The sequence below is a fragment of the Mirounga angustirostris genome, unplaced genomic scaffold (genome assembly GCF_029215605.1).
Source record: "Mirounga angustirostris isolate CCGP_5_RB_7025 unplaced genomic scaffold, mMirAng1.0.hap1 SCAF_4, whole genome shotgun sequence".
Lineage (NCBI taxonomy): Eukaryota > Metazoa > Chordata > Mammalia > Carnivora > Phocidae > Mirounga > Mirounga angustirostris.
This window is the reverse complement of record NW_026991712.1, coordinates 172,045,176-172,068,769: the sequence shown is the minus strand read 5'-3', so window position 1 is coordinate 172,068,769 and position 23,594 is coordinate 172,045,176. Positions and strand designations below refer to the sequence as shown.

General features: G+C 51.4%; 1 protein-coding gene across 1 annotated transcript in view; it reads left to right on the top strand.

The window, feature by feature from the left end:
* Positions 1–2,423: 2,423 nt before the first annotated feature.
* The window catches only part of NCMAP (non-compact myelin associated protein), a 42,493-nt gene continuing 21,322 nt past the window's right edge, over positions 2,424–23,594 (top strand). Inside the window, exon 1 of the mRNA XM_045895485.3 lies at positions 2,424–2,486. The gene's annotated coding sequence lies outside the window, so the exon portion shown is untranslated. The remainder of the gene's footprint in view (positions 2,487–23,594) is intronic.

The window sequence follows — 23,594 nt, the reverse complement described above, 5'->3', positions numbered from 1 at the left end:
CCATGTGACAGATTTCCTCACTTTCTCTGGTGCTGACCAGAAAATTCCTGACTGACCAGTGAAGACTTCATTTCTGGAGGCGGTTGAAATGCAATTAGGTTAGGTCTAAGCCTGAGTTCGGTGACATGGCCTAGCATAAGTGACTCCATCTTGGGCCTGTGGTTTTTCTTAACATCCTTCAGGCCCAGCTCACCTGTCTTCTCCTAGCAGTTGGTCCTTACCCTCCCTCCCTTTCTGAAGGAACCCCTGTCTCCCACTTACAGTGATCAATGACAGCATGGTATTATTTCCTTCAAAGGACTTTTCACAGATTGTCTTTCTCTTGTGTTGCCATCTTTTGTGCTAGAGTATCAGCTGTTTCCCGGGGCAGGACCTCCACTGACTGTGCCCCACCTTGCAGAGTGCAGAACGCATTCAGTAGGACTTAATGAATGCATACCTGGAAAGATAAAGGTTGCCTTGAGCCTTTCAGACTCCTGCGTCGCTGGGCTTGGCTCAGATGACCAACCGTAGTCAACTCTTTATGGGGGAGGCTAGTGATGCTTCTGTTCCTAAATCCCTCACAGTAGGTGTGGGCAAAGGCAGTCTGACGTGGCGGGTGACATATGGCCTGGGTTAACAGAGAAAGCAGAAGGTGAGGCGAGCCATGGCAGAAGGCTGAAGACCATCAAATCCCATGATGCCACCCAGAGATGCCAAGGTCCCCTTTGTGTCAGCACATCCCCCTCCCTAGCCCCTATCACTTAGCATGATAATTCTCCCATTTATCCAGTATTTTACAAACATTATCTTTTTTTTTTAATTTTTTTTTTAAAGATTTTATTTATTTGATAGAGAGAGACACAGTGAGAGAGGGAACACAAGCAGGGGGAGTGAGAGAGGGAGAAGCAGGCTTCCCGCTGAGCAGGGAGCCCGATGCGGGGCTCGATCCCAGGACTCCGGGATCATGACCTGAGCCCAAGGCAGACGCTTAACGACTGAGCCACCCCGGCGCCCCAAACATTATCTTTTTTAATCCTCATCACAACTATACTGAGGTAAGTATATTATCTTCATCTAACCAAAAGAAACGGAGTCTCAGAGAGGTTTAAAAAATGATCCTGTCTTGCAGTGCAGTCAGGATTGGAACCTGAGACCACCGGACTGCTGAGCCCTTGACCCCAGGCACATCCCAGCAAGAGCTTCTAGTCGCATCTGGAAGTGGCCCCAGAGATCTCAGATCTCAGGGCCTGAGCAGTCTCTCCCTGGGCTCCCTTCCCTTCTTCATGGCTCCTGCTTTGTGGACAGGTCTGCCTCTCCACATGGAAAGGTGTTTGAAGCCAAGGATTGTCTCATGTCTCTGGTGAGGAAGTAGAACCTTCTTAATCTTTGTTAATAAATACTACCATGGAGTTTCCTGTGAAAACACAGTGGACTCTTCGTTCTCAGCCAACTGGAGAGGACGTTGTCAAGGCCTGGACAGCATCCCAGAGGGAGCCCATGGCAACACAGTGGCCCAGAACCCTAGTTTTCTGGAAATCATTAGAAAGCAGAACGTACTCCTGGTTCTGTCACTAACCTGCGTGACTCTGGGCAACTCACCTCTGCTTCCCAGGCCTCAGTTTCCCCATTTATAAAAGGAGAGTGTTCGGGATTCTTCTCTCTAAGACCCCTTCCCTCTTTCTGTACATACGGGTTGTGGTGTGGCCGGCTTGCAGGGGCGGGGGGCGGGGGGCGCTGGGGGAATGGAGGGGCTGGGAGGGGGGGCATATATACAGCAATGAACCACACAGACTGATAGAGAAGAGGGGCCTTGATTCTACAGGGCAGAGTTTTTGACCCTTGCCAGCTATCAAACCTGGTGTAACACCAACCTGCCCCCAAACCTTTCAATCAGGTTAACGCAGTCCCACTTTAAAGACACCTACCTGGGGCGCCTGGGTGGCTCAGTTGGTTAAGCGACTGCCTTCGGCTCAGGTCATGATCCTGGAGTCCCGGGATCGAGTCCCGCATCGGGCTCCCTGCTCAGCGAGGAGCCTGCTTCTCCCTCTGACCCTCCCCCCTCTCATGTGCTCTCTCTCTCTCTCATTCTCTCTGTCTCAAATAAATAAATAAAATCTTAAAAAAAAAAAAGACACCTACCTGCATCTGTCCCGGGGTATCTTGAAGGTCCCTTATCCCTTTCGGCCCTTGGAGACGTGTGGCCTGCTGGACTGAGCGTCCCCGAGGTGCCAGACCCGGAATCCCAAAGAGGACCCAGGCCCGGGAGAGGCGCGAGGACACCACGGGGAGGCGCCGCCACTCCAGTGTCCCGACCCTGGCGCCCCCGGGGCGGTCCCCGCAGCCCCGGGACGGAGGGGCGAGCGCGGCCTCTCCCCGGGATCACCTGCGCCGGGCGGGGCGGGGCCGGGGGCGGGATCCCGGGCGGGTAGAGCCGGGGCGGCCGCGGTGGCGCCGGCGGGCGGGCGAGCGGGCGGCGGCGCGGGGCTGGCGGCTCGCGGGCGCAGGTAAGAGGCCCCGGGACGCGCGGACGCGGGGGGCTGCGGGGGGCTGCGGGGAGCGCGGGCGGCCCGGCTCAGGCGCGGCGGCTCGCGGTCCACCTGCCCGCCGCGCTCGGCGAAGGAGAGCCCCGGCGTGGGGGACGAGGGGTTCCCGGTGTCGCCGCACTGTCGCTGGAGGCAGGGCCTGCGGGGTGCGCGCGAGGGCAGCGGTCAGGGCCGGGGGGAGGGAAGTTGATCATCTCGCGTGGGTTTGGAGGTGGCATGGGGCGTGCGTCAAGGTGCCCAGAGTGCCCAACACGCGCGGCGGAGCGCCGAGAAGCGCCCTGGGAACCAACCTGCATTTGGGGGCTGATATTCCGGGTATCCAGTAGGTAGGTCAATCCCTTTCCCGCCCCCCCCCTCCCCCCCCCCGCCACCGCTCACCAAGCCTCTTTGTGAGATCCTGAGACTGCCCGGAAGAAAGGGGAGCTGACCTGGCCAGCCAGGAGGTAGAAGGGACTCGGAACCATTCGAGACCTGGGTTTGCTTCATCTGTGAAATGGGCATCTTGATGGGTCTGCCCTATGCGGAGACCTCTCTGGGAGGAAGATCTGTGATTCTAGGAGGAATAGAACAGGGGGAGGAACCCAGGGTTCTGGTTCAGATCAGCAAATTCAGTAGACACGTGGGAGCAGCTGCTGGGTGGCTCACTGGACAAGCTGCTGCAGAGGAAAGACGCAGGGGCAGCTACTATTCTATGGTCTGGGTCCCCTGGTGGGAGGAGGAGCTGGGTGTGTCAAATACTAGGGCTCCTTTAGAGGGTCCAAGGAAGTCCTCTAGTCTGGGAGGGGGATCCGGAAGGCTTCTTGGAGGAGATGGGGTTGAGTGGAGCAGGGAAAGAAAGCACAGTGCTTAAGGGCTAGTGCTTTGGCATTAGTCAACCTGGGCGTTGGAATCCTTGCCCCTTAGCCAGTGGCTAACTTAGCCTGGGGCAAAACCTTCCTTCCTCAATGGTCCCGTTTGATGTACTCCTTAAAAGAAGCAGTTTTGGGCGCCTGGGTGGCTCAGTTGGTTAAGCGACTGCCTTCGGCTCAGGTCATGATCCTGGAGTCCCTGGATCGAGTCCCGCATCGGGCTCCCTGCTCAGCAGGGAGTCTGCTTCTCCCTCTGACCCTCCCCCATCTCATGCTCGCTCTATCTCATTCTCTCTCTCAAATAAATAAATAAAATCTTAAAAAAAAAAAGAAGCAGTTTTTCTGAAACATTAAGTCAGATAATCCATGTAAAGTACTTCGTACAGAGTCTGTATGTAGTAGGCACTCAACAAACATAAACTATTAATTTCCACTAGACTATAGCTCCTTGGGGGCAGGGACAATGTCTATTTGGTTCTATATTCCCGGCACTAGTGTGGTGCCTGGCATATAGTTGGTCTCACTATATATTTGTTGATTGAATGAACGATGAATGGGTATGTAGTCAACAAATAGCGAATTTAGAGATGGCCAGATGCTAACGGATGAGTATGGATAGAGCAGATGGTGGTCCAGGGGGGTGAAACAGTGTAAACAGAAGCCCAAAGTAACAGATCGGGAGTACCTCCCTCGTATGGGGCAGAAGGTAACGTGATGAGCATATCCAGAGCATAGAGGTCGGGAAGGGCCCTCAAACTCCTGGGATCCTGAATCCCAGCAGCCACACAGGGGTAGGGGAAGGAGCTGGTGGTATAGCTAGGTCGGATAGCCTTCTCACATCCTCTAAGTGTCCATCTCAAAGTCATATGGGTAAGGGGAGGAAGGGGTGCTGGGTACCTGATGGGAGCAGAAGATGACAAGGGAAAGGAGTCCCTGGCCCCCTTCATGGGGTGGGGCATTCCTCGCCTTGTCCCTGCTGGTCTCTATGCAGGCTCATGGTGAGATGGTAGAAAGGGGCCGCATGGTGCCAAGGAAGCCAGCCACTGGGTGTGTGTGATGAGCGAGGCACACAATGAACCAGGTTAGAGGAATGTGCTCCATCTTTCGGGGAATCTGCTGTAATAGTTTTATATCAAGAGCAAATCCTGGGGCGCCTGAGTGGCTCAGTCGGTTAAGCGTCTGCCTTCGGCTCAGGTCATGATCCTAGGGTCCTGGGATCGAGCCCCGCATCGGGCTCCCTGCTCTGCGGGAAGCCTGCTTCTCCCTCTCTCACTCCCCCTGCTTGTGTTCCCTCTCTCGCTGTGTCTCTCTCTGTCAAAAAAATAAGTAAAATCTTTAAAAACATAAATAAATAAATACAAATAAAAAAATAAAGAGCAAATCCTCGTGGCTGGCTCCCAAGCTCCCTGTCGCACTATGGACTGTGGCCAGCCTCAGGCCAGGAAGGAGCTGTGTCTTTGGGAGTAGAACCATCCTCTAAGCAAAGTGAGGGGACTTTTGCTTTTCTAAAGGCCTGGAAAGGCAGCGTGTTGGGTTTCTCTCTCCCCGGGGTGACCAGGAAGGCGTGAGAAGCGAAGGTCTGAGGTGGAGGCAAGGGGTTGGGGGAACGTATCCACAGGAGACAGGAGGCACTGTACCCGTCAAAAGAGCCAGGTTCAAAGCTTCTCCTCGTAGCACTTTCCATAGTTGCTCATAATCTAATTTGCCATTTGCCCCGATACATCAGTGCCCCAGAGACCCGCGGGGCTCCGAAGAGCTAAGCGACGTGCACGCTGATCCCCATCCTACTGCCCCTGGGACACAGGGTCATAGTGTGCAAGGGCTACAAGGACCCTGGACAGTAAAGGAGGGCACCCTCCGTTTGAAGGTGCGGAAGCAGGAGCTGTGCTCAGCCATGGAGCATGGGGGGGACCCCGAGTCTCCTGATTCCATGTGCTCCGTCACTACAGCGGGCTCCGAAACTCTGGGAATTGAAGATGCTGCCACACTTGCCTTCATTTTCTGATCTTCCAATAAAATGGAATGAAAAGTTAGAAAAAAAAGGTGGATTTTAAGTGGCCCAATGAAATCTTGTAGTTAAAAAAGACACCCTCACGTCTGATGACAAGAAAGACGGAAAGTGCCATATGTTCACTTTGTCTTTTTTAAAGATGTGTTTGATCTTGAAGAGAAATCATCAAAACAGGGACCTCTCCTCTAGCCTAGGCTGAACTCTTGCTGTCAGAAGTGCCTGTGTGGAGATGCACGCTCTGCAGGCCTCCACAGAAGGGCCTCTGAAGGCCGCCCGGAGGCAGCGGCGTGTTTATTTGTCCTGGACAGCCGCCAGGCCCCGCTCAGCCTGCCCCCATCGCCTTCCGCACCTGCATCCAGCCTGCTCATGGTCGTCGGTCTCTTGGCTTCTGGCAGCCCACTCTTTGCTTTGGGATCTGGCAGGATGGCTGCCTCTTTGTTTTCTCTCAAACAAATGCCTCATCGGAATTCTAGATCCTAGGCAGGCAGGAGGAGGCAGGAAAAAAGGAGGGGGACCGAGCCAAGGTGAGAGAAAAAGAGAGAGAGAGGCTGTGGATTCCTGAGCAGGGCTGGGGTGTAGGTAAAGCTGGGGAGTGTGGCAGCGGGTCTGGAACTTCTCATGTGGTTTGAACCTCCCCGGGCTTGGTGGCTGCAGTTTGGCCTAAGGAAGGAAAAGAGGGTGTGCCAGTCTCTAAGACAGAGAGGCCTGTTCTTCAGCCAGCTTGAAGGCCCGTCTGAGGGGCCTCCTGCCAGGCCTGGCCACTCCTGAGCCGCGGGGGCCCTCGGTGGCGCTGCCAGGTCCCGTGGGAGCTGCTGGGGGCCTCGAGGAGGTGGAGCAGGTGGTGCGAGAGGTCTGGCATCTGGAGGGCCGTGCCAACCCTGGAGGACCAGCGTGCCCTGCTCCAGGGCGGCATCGGGCCGAAGTCAGCAGCAAGCCTAGGCAAGGAGCAAGGACTTGGGCCTCTGCTTTGGAGTTGTGGGATCTTGTTCCAGCCACGGCACCTCTCTGGGCCTCAGTTTCCTAATTTATTGGAGAGGATACTCGCCCCAGCAATCACTTAATGGGTATCAGTTTCCTTTCCCCTTTAGGGAAGCTCGTGTCTTGGGAACTGTTGAGCCAACCTTTCAGGCAAACAGCCTCAGAATTTTTAAAAATTCCTCCACATGGGCGCCTGGGTGGCTCAGTTGGTTAAGCGACTGCCTTCGGCTCAGGTCGTGATCCTGGAGTCCCGGGATCGAGTCCCGCATCGGGCTCCCTGCTCGGCAGGGAGTCTGCTTCTCCCTCTGACCCTCCTCCCTCTCATGCTCTCTGTCTCTCATTCTCTCTGTCTCAAATAAATAAATAAAAATTCCTCCACAGTTCACACTCCATTCATTCATTCACTCCTTCCCTCATTCCGCTCGGGGCTAACACCTGCCCCTGGCCTGTGCTGGCGATTCAGACTTCGCTCTGTCTGCTGCTGGGCGCCCGGCTCCATGCAGCCCCCCAGCACCGCGCAGTGGCCTGGCTTCGAAGCTTCCATTGTGGCGGCCCCTGGAGTTCTCCCTTCAGTCTGTTGTGCAATAAAAAGCAATCGTGTAACCTGTTTCCCCAGTGCAGTACCGCATCCCATTATCCTCCCCCCGATTTCCTAGGGTTTCAGGCTGCAGGTCCCGGAGGGAGACAAAGGTTCACTCCCGTTTGCCGAGCGCTTAGCAGGTGCACCCACGGTGCTAAATGCTCCTCTCGCCGCGCGGCTGTAACACCACAGCGCCCCGGGAGGCCGGCAGTGGTGTGCCCCAGTTCCGTACCAGGGTTCAGAGGCAACCAGGGATGCATTCTGACTTCCCCGGGCCCAAGGCAATTTTGCCTTCAAGGGCCCCTTCCTCCATAAAGAATACTAAAAAGTTGTATTTATGACTGCGTGGGTATATTAAAACATTTCCTTTGGGGCGCCTGAGTAGCGAGGTCGCTTGAGCATCCGACTCTTGGTTTCGGTTCAGGTCATGATCTCGGGGTCATGAGACTGAGCCGTTTGCCAGCACAGGGTCTGCTCGGGATTCTCCCTCGCTCTCTGCCCCTCCCCCGCTTGCACTCACACACTCTCTCTCAAATAAATAAATTTAAAAAAAAAATTTCTTCAACCTAAAAGTTCCTCTTTTCTTCTGATTTTGAAAGAAATGAAGACATTTTTGTGGTCCCTGAGCACTTTGTCTCCCGCGGCCGATGGCAGCGTGGGCCCCAGACCTGACAGGGCTGGGATTCCAGCAGAAGCTCATCGCTGGGAGGGGGGGGGGGGGGGGGGTCCTAGCCTCCTCATTGCACTGCTCTTTCGCAGGTAAAAAAAAAAAAAAGACGACCGACCGGTTATCTGAAATCTTAGCACCTGGAGCAGCGTTAATAGTTCTCTCTGGAAAAGGGAACTTGATTTGTTTTTCCTCCCACTCCCTGCCTTGCAGTTTTTTGACCTAAACTTTTTAGGGGTCAAGCCCACTGAATCCTCCTTCTCCAAAGCTCTACATGCCCCACGTGGGCCTTCTCTCCAATCACAGACCCTTAGGAGAACCGGTTTGCCCAGAGGACAAAGAGGATCCATTTATCTTTTAGAAATAGCTCCAGGTTCCTACCTAGTCCCCAGTATCAGTATCGTTGGTCGTAATAATAATAACAATAATTAACAGTTTGCGTCCTCTCCGTGTGCGGGTCACTGTGCTAATCCCTCGGCATGCATTGTCAGTAACCCTATGAATAGACACTGTGATCATCTCCATTTTGCAGATAAAGAAACTGAGGCTTAGGAAGACTACGTGAGTTCCCCAGCTGGCAGTGCCAGGATTGGGACTGGGGTCTGCTAGTTGGTTGTCAGAGCATAACATCCATGAAGGCAGGGACTGTTTCCCACCGTCTCCCCATCACCTGGCACAGTGCCTTGGTATGTACGAGCCTTCAGTGCGGAATGAATGAATGTTTGAGCCCAGAGCCTGACCTCTTAACCTCTGCTCTGGCCTGCTCCCTAGGGAAGCTTACCAGCTTCCGGTCCCGGTCCTGTGCAGTGGTCTGGGATAGCTCAAAGCTGGGGTTAGGAACGGAATAGAACAGGTGAAGGCCCAGGCATTCACTGTCCCACCAACACCCCCCTACCACCCTCACCTCTAGCCTGGGGAATCCCACTCGGAGAGTCCACCTCCGCCCAGGCTGCTGTCCCCCTAGGAAGTCGGAGGTGCAACCTGAGAGTCACACGGGCAGAATGCCAGCCAGAGTGACCAAGGGTGTCTGTGTGGCTCTCTGCCCTGCGGCTCATCCTTTTTCCTCTCCTGTTGTGCCTTTGGCCCTTCCCCAGGGTGCATTGCCAGAGAGATAGCTGGTATCCCCAAGGGAACTTGAACTCACCTGACAAAGTAATTAGACACCTAAAAAATACAGCTACTGGGGTGCCTGGGTGGCTCAGTCATTAAGCGTCTGTCTTCGGCTCAGGTCGTGAACCCAGGGTCCTCGGATGGAGTCCCCCTTTAGGCTTCCTGCTCCGCGGGAAGCCCGCGTCTCCCTTTCCCACTCCCCCCGCTGTGTTCCCTCTCTCGCTATGTCTCTCTCTGTCAAATAAATAAATAAAAATCTTTTTTTTAAAGGAAACACAGTAATTTTATTTTTTTTTAAAGATTTTATTTATTTATTTGAGAGAGAATGAGAGAGAGAGAGAGCACATGAAAGGGGGGAGGGTCAGAGGGAGAAGCGGCCTCCCTGCCGAGCAGGGAGCCCGATGTGGGACTCAATCCAGGGACTCCAGGATCATGACCTGAGCCGAAGGCAGTCACTTAACCAACTGAGCCACCCAATAAATAAAAATCTTTAAAAAAAAATCAGTTTATTTGAAACAGAAATTTTCTGTCACTTCTGAAAATAGAAAAAACAGTATCAGTTGCCATGGACAAAAGATAAACAAAACAACTTACCTGAAGGAGATGAGTGTCATTAAATTCTAGCTAGACAGCTACCTCCCCATGCCTGAGCCCAAGGCTGGCCCTCTCTTGGTTGAAGAGATGAGCAAGGGTGTTGCTAACACCAGAGCCAGACTCTGAGTTCTAGGATCTGCACGGGACAGCCGATCAGCTTCCAGATCCTGATCGTACAGTTCTGGCCACTGTGTCCTTAAATTCGACAGTTTGGGGCAGCATTGGGATTCTCCCATTTTCCTGATTATGGTGGGTGCTCTCCACAGCTCCCCAGTCTGGCCAGGTCTGCAGTGTTGTGGAATTCTTCAGCCTTTACAATACATTTAAAGAATCAGGTGTATAAACCCCTTCCTACCTCAAATGCCGAGTACTCTTTCCGAGGCTTGCCCTGAGCCTTGCCTGAATCGTGCACTTCCCTTAGTTCTTGCAGAGTCTCCTGGGTTTCTTTCTTTTATTATCTAAGTATTTCCTCCAAGAGGAGTTTCAGTGTGGGCCTGTGTCTTCGACCTTCTGCAGCTTTATTTGCCTGAGAATATTTTTATTATGACCTCATGTTTGAATGACACTTCGGCTGGCTTTAAGATGCTGGATTGAAAGGGTTTTCTTTTCAATTCTTAGTAACATTGTGACTTCCTTTTGTTACTGAGGGGTAGAATGGCAGTCTGCTTCTTGTTCCTTTGTAAGGGATGTTACTATGTTATTTCTCTCTCTCCCTGCTCTTCCTCTTTGTCTTTCATTGTCTCAATGTCACCCCATATCAGTGTGGATTTTTCCTTATTTCTACTGTTGGCTGCTCTAGGAGCCTTTTCAATCTGAGTCCATCCAGGTTTATTTAATTCTGGAACATTTAATCTCCATCGTTTCGTTCCTTATTTCCTCTCTCCAGTTTTATTTTCCTTTCCTTTTGGGACCCCTACTTTCCATCTCTCTCAGCTTTTCTTTTTCCTTTGTTACCTCTTTATCTTTTCCTGCCTCTCTGGGACAATTCTCAATCTGATTTTGCTCTTGACTAGTGAATGCTTCAACTGTATGCATCTTGATATTTACACCATCTATTGTGCCCTTTATTTTAAATGTATTTTACATAGCTCACATTTTGACTTGGTTCTCACCTATGACTCCTTGTTCTTGCATTGTTTTACACATGTCTGCTCTTATCTTAGTATAATTACCATGTTTTACTTTAAAATCTTGGTCCCCCTGCTTTAATAATTCCGCTTCAGATGGAATATGTAGCTTGGTTTATTGTCTTTCTTTTATAGTAGCTGCATTTCTTTTTTTTTTTTTTAAGATTTATTTATTTGAGAGAGAGAGAGAGAAGGAGCAGGGGGAGGGGCAGAGGGAGAGGGAGAAGCAAACTCCCCACTGAGCAGGAAGTCTGATACGGGGCTCAATCCCAGGACCCTAGATCATGACCTGAGCCGAAGGCTGAGCTTAACTGGCTGAGTCACCCAGGTGCCCTAATATTTCATTTTTTTTAAAGATTTATTTATGTATTTGAGAGAGAGTGAGGGGGAGAACGAGAGACAGTCTTGAGCAGGCTCTGCGCTGAGCATGGAGCCCGATGTGGGGCTCAATCTCATGACCCCGAGATCACGACCTGAGCCGAAACCAAGAGTCGGGGCCTAACCAATTGCACAACCCAGGCGCCCCTAAACTGATAAATATTTTAAAGGAAAAGTAGGTCCAGAAATCTTAATACAAAGTCATCATGATTGGTGCAAACAATTATTAAAAGTGGTCAGAGGTGGCAAAGGTGACCTGGGGAGGAGGGGTGAGTTAGGTCTCAAGATCGAGGCAGGTTTAGCTTGGTCAAGGCGGGAACACAGTCCTGGAGTCATGGGCTGGTTCTGTGTTGCTGGGGAGCCAACCTTTCCAACACTAAGGCGCTTCAAACAACCGTTTATTATTTTTTGTTTCATGGCTCTGTAGGTGGACCAGGTTTAGCTGGGAGGTTCTCACTTGGGGTCTCTCCCCTGGTTTCGATCAGATATTCAGGCATCTCGGCTGGCCTGGGTGTCCGAGGTGGCTCCCTCCCACGGCCGCCCGTTGAGACTGGCTGACAGCTGGGAGCACGACTGGGGCTGTCCACTAGAACATCTACCTGTGGCCTCCCCATGGGCCTAGGGGCTTCTCACGGCCTGACAGCTGGGTTCCCAGAGGGAGGTTTCCAGGAGCAAGCACTCGGGAAGCAGAAGCTGCCACTTAAGGGCTGTCCACCATATTCTGGTGAGCCTAGCGGTCACAGGGCCCGCCTAGATTCAAGCAAGTGGAGAAAAGTAGACCCTGCCTCGTGGGGGGCGGAGTGGCCGGGACACACTGCTGAGGATCACGTGGGATGGAAGATTCTGTGCAGCCCCTTCCCAGGAATGGGAAGCACTGAGTTTGGGAGAAAGGAAGTGGCTCCCTTTGCCTGGGATGCGAGGGAGGGAGAAGACAAATGTTGGTGGAGAAGGCCGAGAAAAGTTCACGAAAGATGCTGGTTGCCAAGACCAAGTCAGAAGTGACTGATGGGATTGGAGTGGCGGAGAGACACCATGCAGAAAACGAAGGGCTTGGCAGCTCTATACTTTGAATTCCTTTTGCAACAAGTGAGTCCCCAGGGAAGAGGCTGGTGGCTTCTGTTCCTTCAGCCCCACGATGGAGTAAAAAACACTCTGTCCCCAATCCACTGGGCAGTAGTTGGACAGTTACTGTATGCTGGGTGCGTGGCCAGGCCAGGTACTATGCAAATAAGTCTACGACTCATAAGCCACTGGACTATCCTAGAAATTCCAGTATTTCTACCTTCTGATGCTGGCAGGCCAAGTCCGGGGACCCAGAGGAGGTCCCACAGGACCAGCCAAGAGGGAGGGCCTTGGCTTCACAAAGGATAGAAATTAAACTCCAGCCAGTAGGAGATGAAAACAGAGTTTCTGGAAGATAGAGAGAGAGCAGATACAGACAGACTGTCTGGGAGACTCAGAAAAGAAAGGAAGGGATCTCGTCTTTGTTCGGGGCCTGGCGGTTTTTATTGAGGGCAGTGGTCTGGTGTACGTGTCCTCTCAGGCATCCGGACCTGTTGGAACAAAGACAAGGGCCCAGGGATTAACTCCTTGGAGCCAAGGGGTCTTGGCGTCCAGATGTCTTCCAGCGCCAGTGGTCTGGAATACCGATGATAGCTTTGTCTGGTCATTCTCACCTGGTCCTTCCTTAGGTGTCATCTCTTCTAGAAGAATCCTTAACTCCTTGTCCCTTACAAGGAGGATGTATGCTATTTGCATCACAAAGCATATTAAAGGGGGGTGGGGGTACAGGTCCTAGCAAGAAAAGAAGCAGATTTTTAGGGAGTCCTTCAGTTTCTCTGTCTCAATGCCATTGCTCCCAGATCCCGTCTTGGACTCTTCATGGCCCCCAAATCCTTTGCGAGGCCAAGTATCCTGGTTTTTTTACTAGAAAAATAGGGTCCAAGTCTAAGCAGTGGAGGAAGTCTGCGTGGAGCTGAGTGGGGAGCTCTGATGGCCATTGCTAGAGCTCAGGGAGCCAGAGTTTGGAGAGCTCAGTGCACGTTCAGAGCTGACCCTTCCTTAGCATTTGCTTAAGCCCATCTCTTCCATGAAGCCTCTCTGTGTGAGTGCATTCATTCATTGATTCACTCAGGCGTCTTCTTAAATGGCAGCACCCCCCTCCCCCAAGTGCTGAGTGCTCACAATATGGCTCTAAGGCAGGCTTTGTCCCCCAGGGAGCTCCTAGAGTAGAAGGGAAGGCACACCTGTTTACTAATTACACTTTCGTGTGCTGAGTGCTCTAACCCAGGTCCCTATGACATGCTGTGAAGATTCTCAGAAGAGACCGACCTACTTGAGATTGATGGGGAGGCTTTGGGCAGGCCTTCGAGGACAAGGAGGCCAACGTTTCTGGTGCCCACCAAGCAGGCGCTCTGCTAGGGTTTGGCCTGCTTTGCTAAATGACTTTTATATGCAAAACGCTTCCACATTCCTGGTTTATACAGCGAGGCTAAGTGATTGGCATTTACTATTAACAATTCTTATCTCATTTGACTGTTGCAACCAGGAATTGGACAGGAAACACCAAGCACAGTTTGCATATGAGGACACAGGCTCAAAAGAGGTCACAAGGCCAAGGTGACTCCATTAAGCTGGAATCCAAGGCCAGGGTAACTCTAAAAGGTGGACGTAGGTTGACTCCAGCACACTGCCAGTTCACAGGGGGCAGAGTACCTTCCAAGAGAGGGGACAAACCCTGAGGGGAGGAAAGCTCAATATTCCTAAAGGGCCACAGTACGGAATGTGTGGATGCCATGCTGGGATGGGAGAGGAGGCAGCAGAAGGTGTGAAGGGCCTCGAATGCCAGGCCAGGGGAGGGGAGGGGGCTTTCTTCCATCTCTGAGGACAACTGACCGATGGTTTTGTGGGGCCCCCCCGCCCCCCGCTGGAATCTTTCCTCCCAGGTCACTCTGCCATGAAAGCTCATCCCCTAACATCCACATCCTCTGAGGCAGAACTGGGCCCGGAACACCAGTCTCCTGACTCCCAGCCCAGAACTCACTCCTTGCCGGGCTTCCTCCCTGTCACGGCCTCCGCGGGTGTGATGCAGGCTGTGGTGTTTGCTCAGAACCCGAACCCGGGGGCAGAGAGCACAGGAATATTTATTTATGTCCCGGCCAGCCCTGCCTCCTGGAGGCCCCTAACGGGAACCTCACAGAGAGCTTCAGTTATATAACCCCTAGTTGACATAGCAGGAAGGAGAAGGAACTACATTATAATTACTCTTTTTTTCTCAGACACATTTTGAAGCTGGATAGCTTGACCTTTTCCTCTCTTCTTCTTCCTCCTTCATCTTATTGACCTGGGATCTCCAGGGATCTGGGTGGTTCTAGATCATTCGTTGATTTTAGCCTTGGTTCTGGTGAGACTGGGGGTTTGGGGAGATCTTCTTGGAGGTGGGGGAGGGGAGAGAAGTGAATATATTCAAGGGCTGCTTCCGGCCAAACACTACGCCAGAGGCTTTATAGTCATGATCTCTCTCTCTCGCTCTCTTTTTTAATTTAAATTTTAGTTACTATACAGTGCAATATTAGTTTCTGGAGTAGAATTCAGTGATTCATCGCTTACATACAACACCCAGTGCTCATCATAACAAGTGCCCCCCTTAATGCCCATCCCCCACCTAGTCCACCCCCTTCCCATCTCTCCATCAACCCTCAAGCCTGTTCTCTGTCATTAAGAGTCTCTTATGGCTTGTTTCCTTCTCTCCTTTTTTTCTTTTCTCCCTTCCCCGTATGTTCATCTGTTTTCTTTCTTAAATTCCACATAGGAGTGAGATCATATAGTATTTGTCTTTCTCTGATTGACTTATTTCACTTGGCATAATACACTCTAGCCTCATCCACGTCATTGCAAATGGCAAGATTTCATTCTTTTTGATGGCCGAGTAATACTCCATCACACACACACACACACACACATCTTTATCCATTCATCAGTCGATGGACATTTGGGCTCTTTACCCAAACAGCAACCCTATGGGGGAGATCGCATTTATTACTTTGATTTTACAGAAAGGAATGGAGGTGCAGAGAGGTTAAGTAACTTTCCCAAGGGCACCCAGCAGAGCCAGGTCAGTCTGGCTTGGATGCTTCAAGTTTTCAGACCCCTCACTTGGATCTTTAACAGGGATTCCTGAGAGAGCAGGAGTGTTGGCTTCTCCCTGTGGAGGAGGGTCCTCCAAGCTTAATCCCAGCACTTCCCTCACATCTGATGTCCACTCTGGCCTTCCCTAGGTACTCAGCTCCACTGCACCGGGACCCTCACTGTCCTACCCCCTCACCAAATTATACACTTCCCTTCCTGAATGTGCTCACCCCCACCCCTACCCCCTTGCTGTTCTTCCCAGCTAGAATGTCACTCCTCCCTCTCCACCTTGCAAAATCCCAGGAAAATACAATAACAACAATAATGACAGTGCTCATTCGTTGAGCAGGAACAGTGAAGTGTGGTGGTTGACAGCATGAACTCTGGGGTGTTTTGCCTGGGCTCCACCCAGTTCCACCACTTCTGTTGGCTATGTGATCTCAGGCAAGTTACCTAACCCCTGTGGACCTCAGTTTCTTCACCGGTAAGATAGAGATGATGATATCCACATCAGTAGGGTTGTTATGGGATGAAAGGAGTTACAAAAATAAAAACTATATGGGGCGCCTGGGTGGCTCAGTCCTTAAGCATCTGCCTTCAGCTCAGGTCCTGATCCCAGGGTCCTGGATCAAGCCCCACATCAGGCTCCTTGCTCAGCAGGGGAATCTGCTGCTTCCTCTGCCCCTCCCCCTGCTTGTGCTCTCTCTCTCTCTCTCAAATAAATAAATAAAATCTTAAAAAAATAATTAAAAACTATACAAATAAACACTTGTAAAGTTTTTAGAAAAATGCTTGGCCCATAGGAATTACTCATTAAATGCTTATTAACATCAAACCCTCAAAATGTGGGGCAGACTCTAAGTCAGATTGCCTGGGTACATCCCATCTCAATTGGTGACCTTGGCCAACCTATTTACCTTCCTTGGGCTTCAGTTTCTATATATAAAAAATTTAAATGCTAATATGCTTTCCATTTCAGGTGGATGAGACATTCAAATAAACATAAAGTACTTAGTAGATAGCCTAGCACTTAGAACCAATATAAGCTATTATTATATTCCTGGGATTCAGATCCAGGTCACTCTGCCCCCCAGCCCAAGAATTCGGTGACCACATGGTGCCACTCAAACTCCACCCCCCACCCCCGGCAGCCTGCCCACCCCACCCCCAGCATGCCCCTCAGCACTGGCTCCCTGAGCTACATGGTATTGACTGCCTGTCTTGTGTCTTTTTTTTTTTTAAGATTATTTATTTATTTATTTATTTATTTATTTATTTATTTATTTATTTATTTATTTAACAGAGAGAGAGAGCGTAAGTAGGCAGAGCAGCAGACAGAGGGAGAGGGAGAAGCAGGCTCTCCGCCGAGCAGGGAGCCTGATGTGGGACTCGATCCCAGGACCCTGGGAGCATGACCCAAGCCTAAGGCAGTCGTTTAACCGACTGAGCCACCCAGGCGCCCCTTGTGTCTTCGTGTCTTGTCTGCATCACCGTGGCAGCCCCATGTGGTGGGAAAGCATGAGCCAGATGATCTTTCAGCCAGCAATTACTGAACACCCGGGGCTCATTCACTTAGCTGGTTTATTTCATTCAGCAGCTATGTGTTCATACCTACAGTGTGCCAAGCAGTTTTCAAGGCTCTAGGGATTCAAAAGGTGAATACAAACAGACACAGCCCCTGAACTCATGGACCTGAGTCTGGTATGGGACACGACCATCCATTGAAGGGAAGATGCTCACTAACCAGTGGGGAGAGAGGGACATGGAGCTGTGAGAGTGCACAGCACAGGGATTTGAAGTGATCTTGGAGTAAAGTATCAGACATGTCAGTAGGTGAAGAGAGCATGCTCGGCCCATGCAAAGGCCCTGTGGCAGGGATGGGAGACTAATAGGGCTGAGCTCAGACAGAGAGGAGAGTGGAGCAGTCTACAGGATCCGGATACTGTACAGAAGACTTGTTGACCTCTGTAAGTTCTAGTTTGGAGTAGACTTGAAGTTTTTTGCGATTACTGTGACTGCATCATGAAGGATTGCAGGGGCCCAGGGAGGCAAGCTGGGCCTGTTGGGAAGTTACGACAGCATCCAGGGAAGAGAACACAAGCCTGGGCCTGAGCGGGGATGGGGAGGAGGAGGGAGACGAGAAAGAAAATTTGTAAGAAATGAAGCTCAATCTGAAAGGCCTGGGTGATGAAGGTGGTGGACGGGTGACAAGCAGCAACTCTTTAAGTTTCTGGCTTTGGAAGCTTCGGGGGTGCTGGCATCATTTCCTGTGATAGGGAACCCTGGAAGAGACCAGCTTCTGTGACCAAGAGACTGCCTGGGCCCTCACGAGGCCAGTAGCCTCGCTGGGGTTAGCTGCTCGAGCAAGGGCATGGAGCCTGCAGAGCTAATCGAGCACAGGATTTGAACCCTGGTCGTCCAGTGCCAGAGCCTCTGTGGTAGCATCCTGCACCACCGCCCACATGCCATCATCTTCGTCTCTAAGTGCTCCCCAGGTGCCGAGAACGGTGCCAGCCCGGCACGGGGAGTCAGCTCTGCATGAAAGACAGGTGCCCTGTTCTCACAGAGCTTTGGGTCTGGGGAGATGGATGGGTCACAAACAAGACAGTTTGAGCCGGTGAAGAGCATTAACGAGGGTAAGTGAGACAATTCCTGGGGCTGGGGGAAAGGGAAAACCTTAGACAGATCGGTGACATTTAAACTGACACAAGAATGAAGTTGCATAATCACATAGTAGTTTAGAACTCCAGCGGGGCGTAGGGGCCGGAGTGGGACAAGCTTCATGAAGTAGCAATGTGGGGGTTTTGGGGGAAACGTTTGACATAAGTTTCTGATGTATTAGAAGGTTTGGTTTTGAAGTATAAGTAGGAGTTCACCAGACAGACAGGGTCAGGAAGTCAGCCCAGAGAGAAGCACGAGGACGGGATGTGCGTGCGCAGCACAGAGTGCTTGGCATTTCGGAAGTGTAGTCCGTAAGCTCCATGTGGGCTCCGGTGCCGGGCCTATATTGTTTCCTTTTTGTCTCCACTGTCTAACACCATCTCCAGCACACAGCATACGATGAGTGAGTATTTCCCGAATGAACGAAGGCACAAACACACGAATGAGTTAGTGGTGGTAGGAGCGGCCGCGAAGAGAGGACAGAGTGTAAATCAGTGTTGTCCAATGTAATGTTAGGTGAGCCACTCATGTCATTTTGAAAGTTCTAGGAGCCACTTTTTAAAAAGTGCTTGGGTGGCTCAGTCGGTTAAGCATCAGACTCTTGGTTTTGGCTCGGGTCACGATTTCAGGGTCATGAGATTGAGCCCTGCGTCGGGCTCTGCGCTGGGCATGGAGCCTGCTTAAGATTCTCTCTCTCTCAGGGCACCTGGGTGGCTCAGTCGTTAAGCGTCTGCCTTCGGCTCGGGTCGTGGTCCCAGGGTCCTGGGCTCGAGCCCTACGTCGGGCTCCCTGCTCCGCGGGAAGCCTGCTTCTCCCTCTCCCACTCCCCCTGCTTGTGTTCCCTCTCTTGCTGTGTGTCTCTCTCTCTGTCAAATAAATAAATCTTTTTAAAAATTTTTAAAAAAGAATTAAAAAAAAAAGATTCTCTCTCTCTCTCTTGCCCTCTCTAAAACAAAATTAAATAAATAAAAGTAAAAAGAAAAAGAAACGGGTTAAATACACTTTGAGAATATATTTTATTGAACCCAATATATCCCCAATATTCTCAAACAGGTAATCAGTGTTAAAACATTACTAACAAGATACTTTCAGTTCCTTTATTTTGTATTCAGTCTTCGAGATCCCATGGGTATTTTACGGGCACAGCACATCTCAGGTCACAGCAGCTCCGTTTCTGGGACTCAGCAGGTACAGTGATCCGTGGCCACCATACTGGAAAGCACATGTCTAAAGGCTGCCGGGCAGTGAACCTGCTAGGGAGTTTGGACTTGATTCCTCTTGGCTGATGAGAGGCTGCTGAAGGGCCAGGCAGAGGAGAGCAGGGTCAGGTTTGTTGCTCCCAAGCTCTCTCAGGTGGCCGTGCAGCTGATGGCCTGTGAGAGTGGAGAGGCCCGTTCCGTCCACTCCTCTGCGAGTGGAGAGTCACACTCAGGGCATGTCTCCCTCCACCTGGCTGTGGGATGACTGGGGTGGAGATGGGGCGCTCTCCCCAACTAGGAGTCACCCTGTTGGTGAACTCCAGAGCCTGAGGCCCCCACCCCCAAATAGCCGCTCCTTCTGTGACTCTGCGCCCCTCCTTCCTGAGGCCGTCAGTGGTCTCTGAACCAGGCAGGCTTTGGCTGAGCGTGACATCTGCTGTAATTCGTGGGTAAACAGGTGGGGCTCTGGGCAGCTGGGCAAGGAAATGAAGCACCTCTTAGCGTGTTTAGCAACAGCCCCACCTGGCCTAGCTCCCTCGGGGCCGCCCGGGGACACACTGGCCCATGGAGGCCCACGCTCACACACTCGCTCTCTGCCCCATGCCGCTCAGCACCCCAGGAGTATGCGGGGGGCCCCTGCACACCCCTTCCACCCTTCCTGCTCATTTTTCTATTTCTTTGGACCCCGGACTCACACTGCCTTGCACATTCTGCACACCCTAAAAGTCTTTTCCTTTTTGTCTCCATGTTCCCTCCAACTCTGGGGCTGGAGTGCTGGATGCTAGGAGGCTCCTGGGGGCTGGGAGGCCGCTGGTTTGGGAAGCAGAACACCAAGTCCCACCCCTGCTTCGGTAGCTCTGTGACTTTGGGTGGGTTACTGGATCTCTCTGAGCCTCAGTTTCCTTGGGCATAAAGAAGAAAGTGTGCAATGAGGATTAGAGGAGGTTGTGAACACAAAGGCCCAAGCACAGTGGTAGGCACAGAGGAGGAACGGGAACATAATGACCGCCTGCTAAGTGTCCACTGTCCCCCACCCCAGCTCCTTGGGAGCCAGGCCCAGCTCACACACCCGGGGCCCTGGATTCTCCCAGGCTGTCAGTCTCAGGACAGGGCTCACCTAGCACTGAAGCCAGGGGGTCTGGCAAAGACAGGGGCGGGGTGGTGTCGGTGTTCTAGGACTCTGAGTTCCATGGGCAATTCTTCAGAGATGACACTGGGGGCCCTCAGGCCTTTGAGGTGGCGCCCGAGACAGGCCAACCGTGAGAGAATCCGGAAGCAGGACCAGGGCTGGCTTCCCCACTGGACACGGCAGACACGGGCTCACGAAACTCTTAAGGGCCCCCAAAATAGTTTAACTTCTTTGAAATTGGGGGGGGAGGGGAGGAAGAAAATCAACTTCTAGAGAGGAAGAAAATGTTTTCCATTTTTTTCTTACATCACATCATATTTCTTCACATTTTTTCTTACAATTTTTTTCACATCAGGAAAAAAATAAAATATTTAGAGCCCATGAAAATTTACTGGGGGGTGGGGCACAAAAGCCACGATGAGGCCCTGACCAATTCTTCATTCACTCAGATGCTTTTGCTGGGCAGGGCACTTTCTGTCAGTTCTTGTTCAAGCGTTACAATCTGATCCGCTGCCCACATACCTTGGCTTCCTCAGATGGGGAAAACAAGACTCAAGGAGGGTAAATAAGTCGCCCACGACTGTGAGTTTAGAGGTGACTGAGATGGGATTTGAGCTGGGGTCCATCTGAGTCCAAATGCTTTCCTTTATTACAACACACAATTTGCAAATTCCTCCTTTTATTTAATTTGGTCCTCACGGCGGCGTTGAAGGTGGGACAATCATTACCTTTTTAAAGCTGAGGGAACTGAGGCCTGGAGCGGAGAAGGAAGTGGTTTGTTCTCCGTGGCTTGTCTAGTCAGTGAGGGAGTCAGGGACTAGCCCTCTCCTCCTAAATGCTCCCTACGGCCCCCTGCGACCACTCACCTCGGCCCCCCTGCCGACCTGTATGGCTCTCCTGCCCTTCTCGCCTCCTTTCTTCTAACCATTTTCCCAGCCTGCAGAGGGGGACGCTCAGGCCCACCTCCTAACAAAGGTAGGGGCTGGTCCTGCCACCTCAGAGGGTGGGGAGCAAAGAGAGGCAGAGGCAGAGGGAAGGTTTAAAAGGAACCATGGGTCCCCCAGACAAATGCCCCTCTGTAGCTCCAGGCCTATTGTGACTGGCCCCGGGCCAGCTCTCACCGCGGGCGGCTTGAACGGCTGGGGTGGTTTCCCCACCTCCTGTCCTCTCTGCAGGCCAGTGCCTGCCAGGCCCAGGGTTGGGCAGGAAAGGGCAGGGGTGTTCCCTCTGGAATGGAGGGTGTGGGAGGCCAGCAAGAGATGGGGAGGACAAGGGGCCATGTCCTGAACCAAACTGGGTGGCTGGGCGAGTCACAAGATGGAAGGCGCGTGAGAAGGTCACTGGATCCCAGTTGTGCATTTTGCAGGAGAACAAGCCAAAGTCCAGACAGAACAAACGACTTGCCCAAGGTCACACAGCAAGTAAGTAGCAGAAGTACTCTTAACTTCCAGCCCAGGGTTCTTACCTGCTACTCAGGCCTCCCTGTCAGAGCCCTGGTCGTGTCTCTGTTAAATAGCTAAGATGAGGAAATCCGCAGACCAGGCAAGAAAGTCACATGTTAAAAGTACAGAGTAAGTATTAGGTTTCTTAGAATTTCCTGTGCAAGTGCAGACACCACATCATAAACTCATTCATTACACTCTTAGGTCAGCCGAGTGCTTGGAGAAGGCAGAGGGAGAGGCAGAGAATCAAAAGCAAGACCACTGAAAGGTTGGTATTAGGGACAGAACCCGATTACAGGACCAAACACTGATTACCGGAGTCTGTAAGAGGATGCTGGCCTTGGTTCTTCCAGACAATGATGAGCCTCCCAAGAGCACTGGGGGGCAGGGCACCTGGTTCCAGGGAGATTGCTGGTGCCCATTTAGGTTTGGTTTTTGCCCTGCACTCCCACCCCCACTTTTTTTCCCCAGAAGTTTACAGTTGCCTTGTCCATGGGGTACAAAACTCATTTTCATCTACGTGTTCGTGCCCTAATGGATGGCTGTTAGAAGCAGCTCAGGAACCCGGGTCTGTGCAGCACCAGGTGGCTGAGAGCGGAGCTGAGGGCAGTGTGAGGACTGGGTGGGGTCTCCCCCATAGCCCACCAGCCCAGTTCCTCTAGCTTTGGTTTGGCTCTTATTATTGTTGTCGTGGATCTTGTTTCAAATGCACAACAAGGAGTTCTCGAAAATGTACCAAATTAACTACCAATGAACCTTCTTCTCTCCATGCCCCAGGGGGCCTCGCTGGCCCTCAGTTTCCCCATGTGTAAGGAGAGGGCTGTGGACTCAGTAGTTTTCAGACTGGCTTCCACAGAGTCCTATGACCACAAGGAGTTGCCTCCCAGGACCACCACAGGGGCTGAGGAGGGGGGAATGAGAAATTGAGGGGGGTGGGTAAAGGGAGGCATTTGGTTCCTTAAGCCCTTTGGGGAAGCTTACTATTCTATCATAAATTCATTCCCAAACTCTTCCAGGGAAGAGTAGATCTCCTTTCAGTTTGGACCAACACATCAGAAAAGCTGCCAATTTCCCTTTTTCTGGCTGGCAGAATCTCCCTGCACCTCTGTCCTCCCCCGAGTCAGACTGTGACCCCCAGCTGCTGCAGGGCTCCCCCCTCCCCGGGGTTCCCCCCGGGGCCCCAGATCCCCTAGTCCTTCCATGCCTAGTCTGTTTTTCCACCTTAGGCGGGCCTGTCCTCCACGAGCTTCCCAGGGAAAGGTGTCTGGGATGCGGGGGACTTTTGTTTTGAAGCTTCACCTGTCAGAAAACGTTCCTCTACCTCTCCACTCAGTATTTAGCTCGGCTTGCCGTACGCTTCTAGGCTGGAAATTCTTTTCCCTCAGAACTTTGGAGAGTTGTCTCAGAGCTCCTAGTCCTGCTGCTGTCAGATTCTCATTTCATCTGATTGTGGGTCCTGTTATTTGTATTTGACCTTATTAAAAAAAAAAAAAAATACGGGCGCCTGGGTGGCTCAGACGGTTAAGCGTCTGCCTTCGGCTCAGGTCATGATCCCGGGGTCCTGGGATCGAGCCCCGCATCGGGCTCCCTGCTCCTTGGGAGCCTGCTTCTCCCTCCGCTTCTCTCTCTCTCTCTCTGTCTCTGAAAAAGAAATAAATAAAATCTTAAAAAAAAAAAAAAAAAAAATTAAAAAAAAAAAAATCCACGGACATGTATGAGATATTTTCTTTATGCCCTGTGTTCTGAAAAGGCATAACGGTGAGCCCTATTGTGGGTCTTCTTTACTCATTGTTCTGGGGACTCAGAGGGTCCTCTCATTCTGCAAACTCGTGGGAAATTTTCAGGAATTCTTTGATAATTCCCTTCTCTCGATTTTCTCTTTTTAATCATTTCTGGAATTCTTATTAATAGGATGTTGGACCTCCTGGAGCAATCTGTTCTGACCTACTTTATCTTTTTTGTTCCACTTTATGAGAGATTTTCTCATCTTCCAATGCTTCTATTGAAGTTTTTATTTTGTCGGGCTTTTTTTTTTTTTTTTTTTTAATTTCTTGGCACCCTTTCCCGTTTTCAGAATATTCTTTTCTTATAGCACCCTGTTCTTGTTTTATAGATGCAGTGTCTTATCTCTTTGAGAACAAGGATATTTTCTTCTGCCCTTCGTATTGTCCGTTTGTTTTAAACGCCTCCAGCTGTTCATTTGTTTTGTTTGTTGTC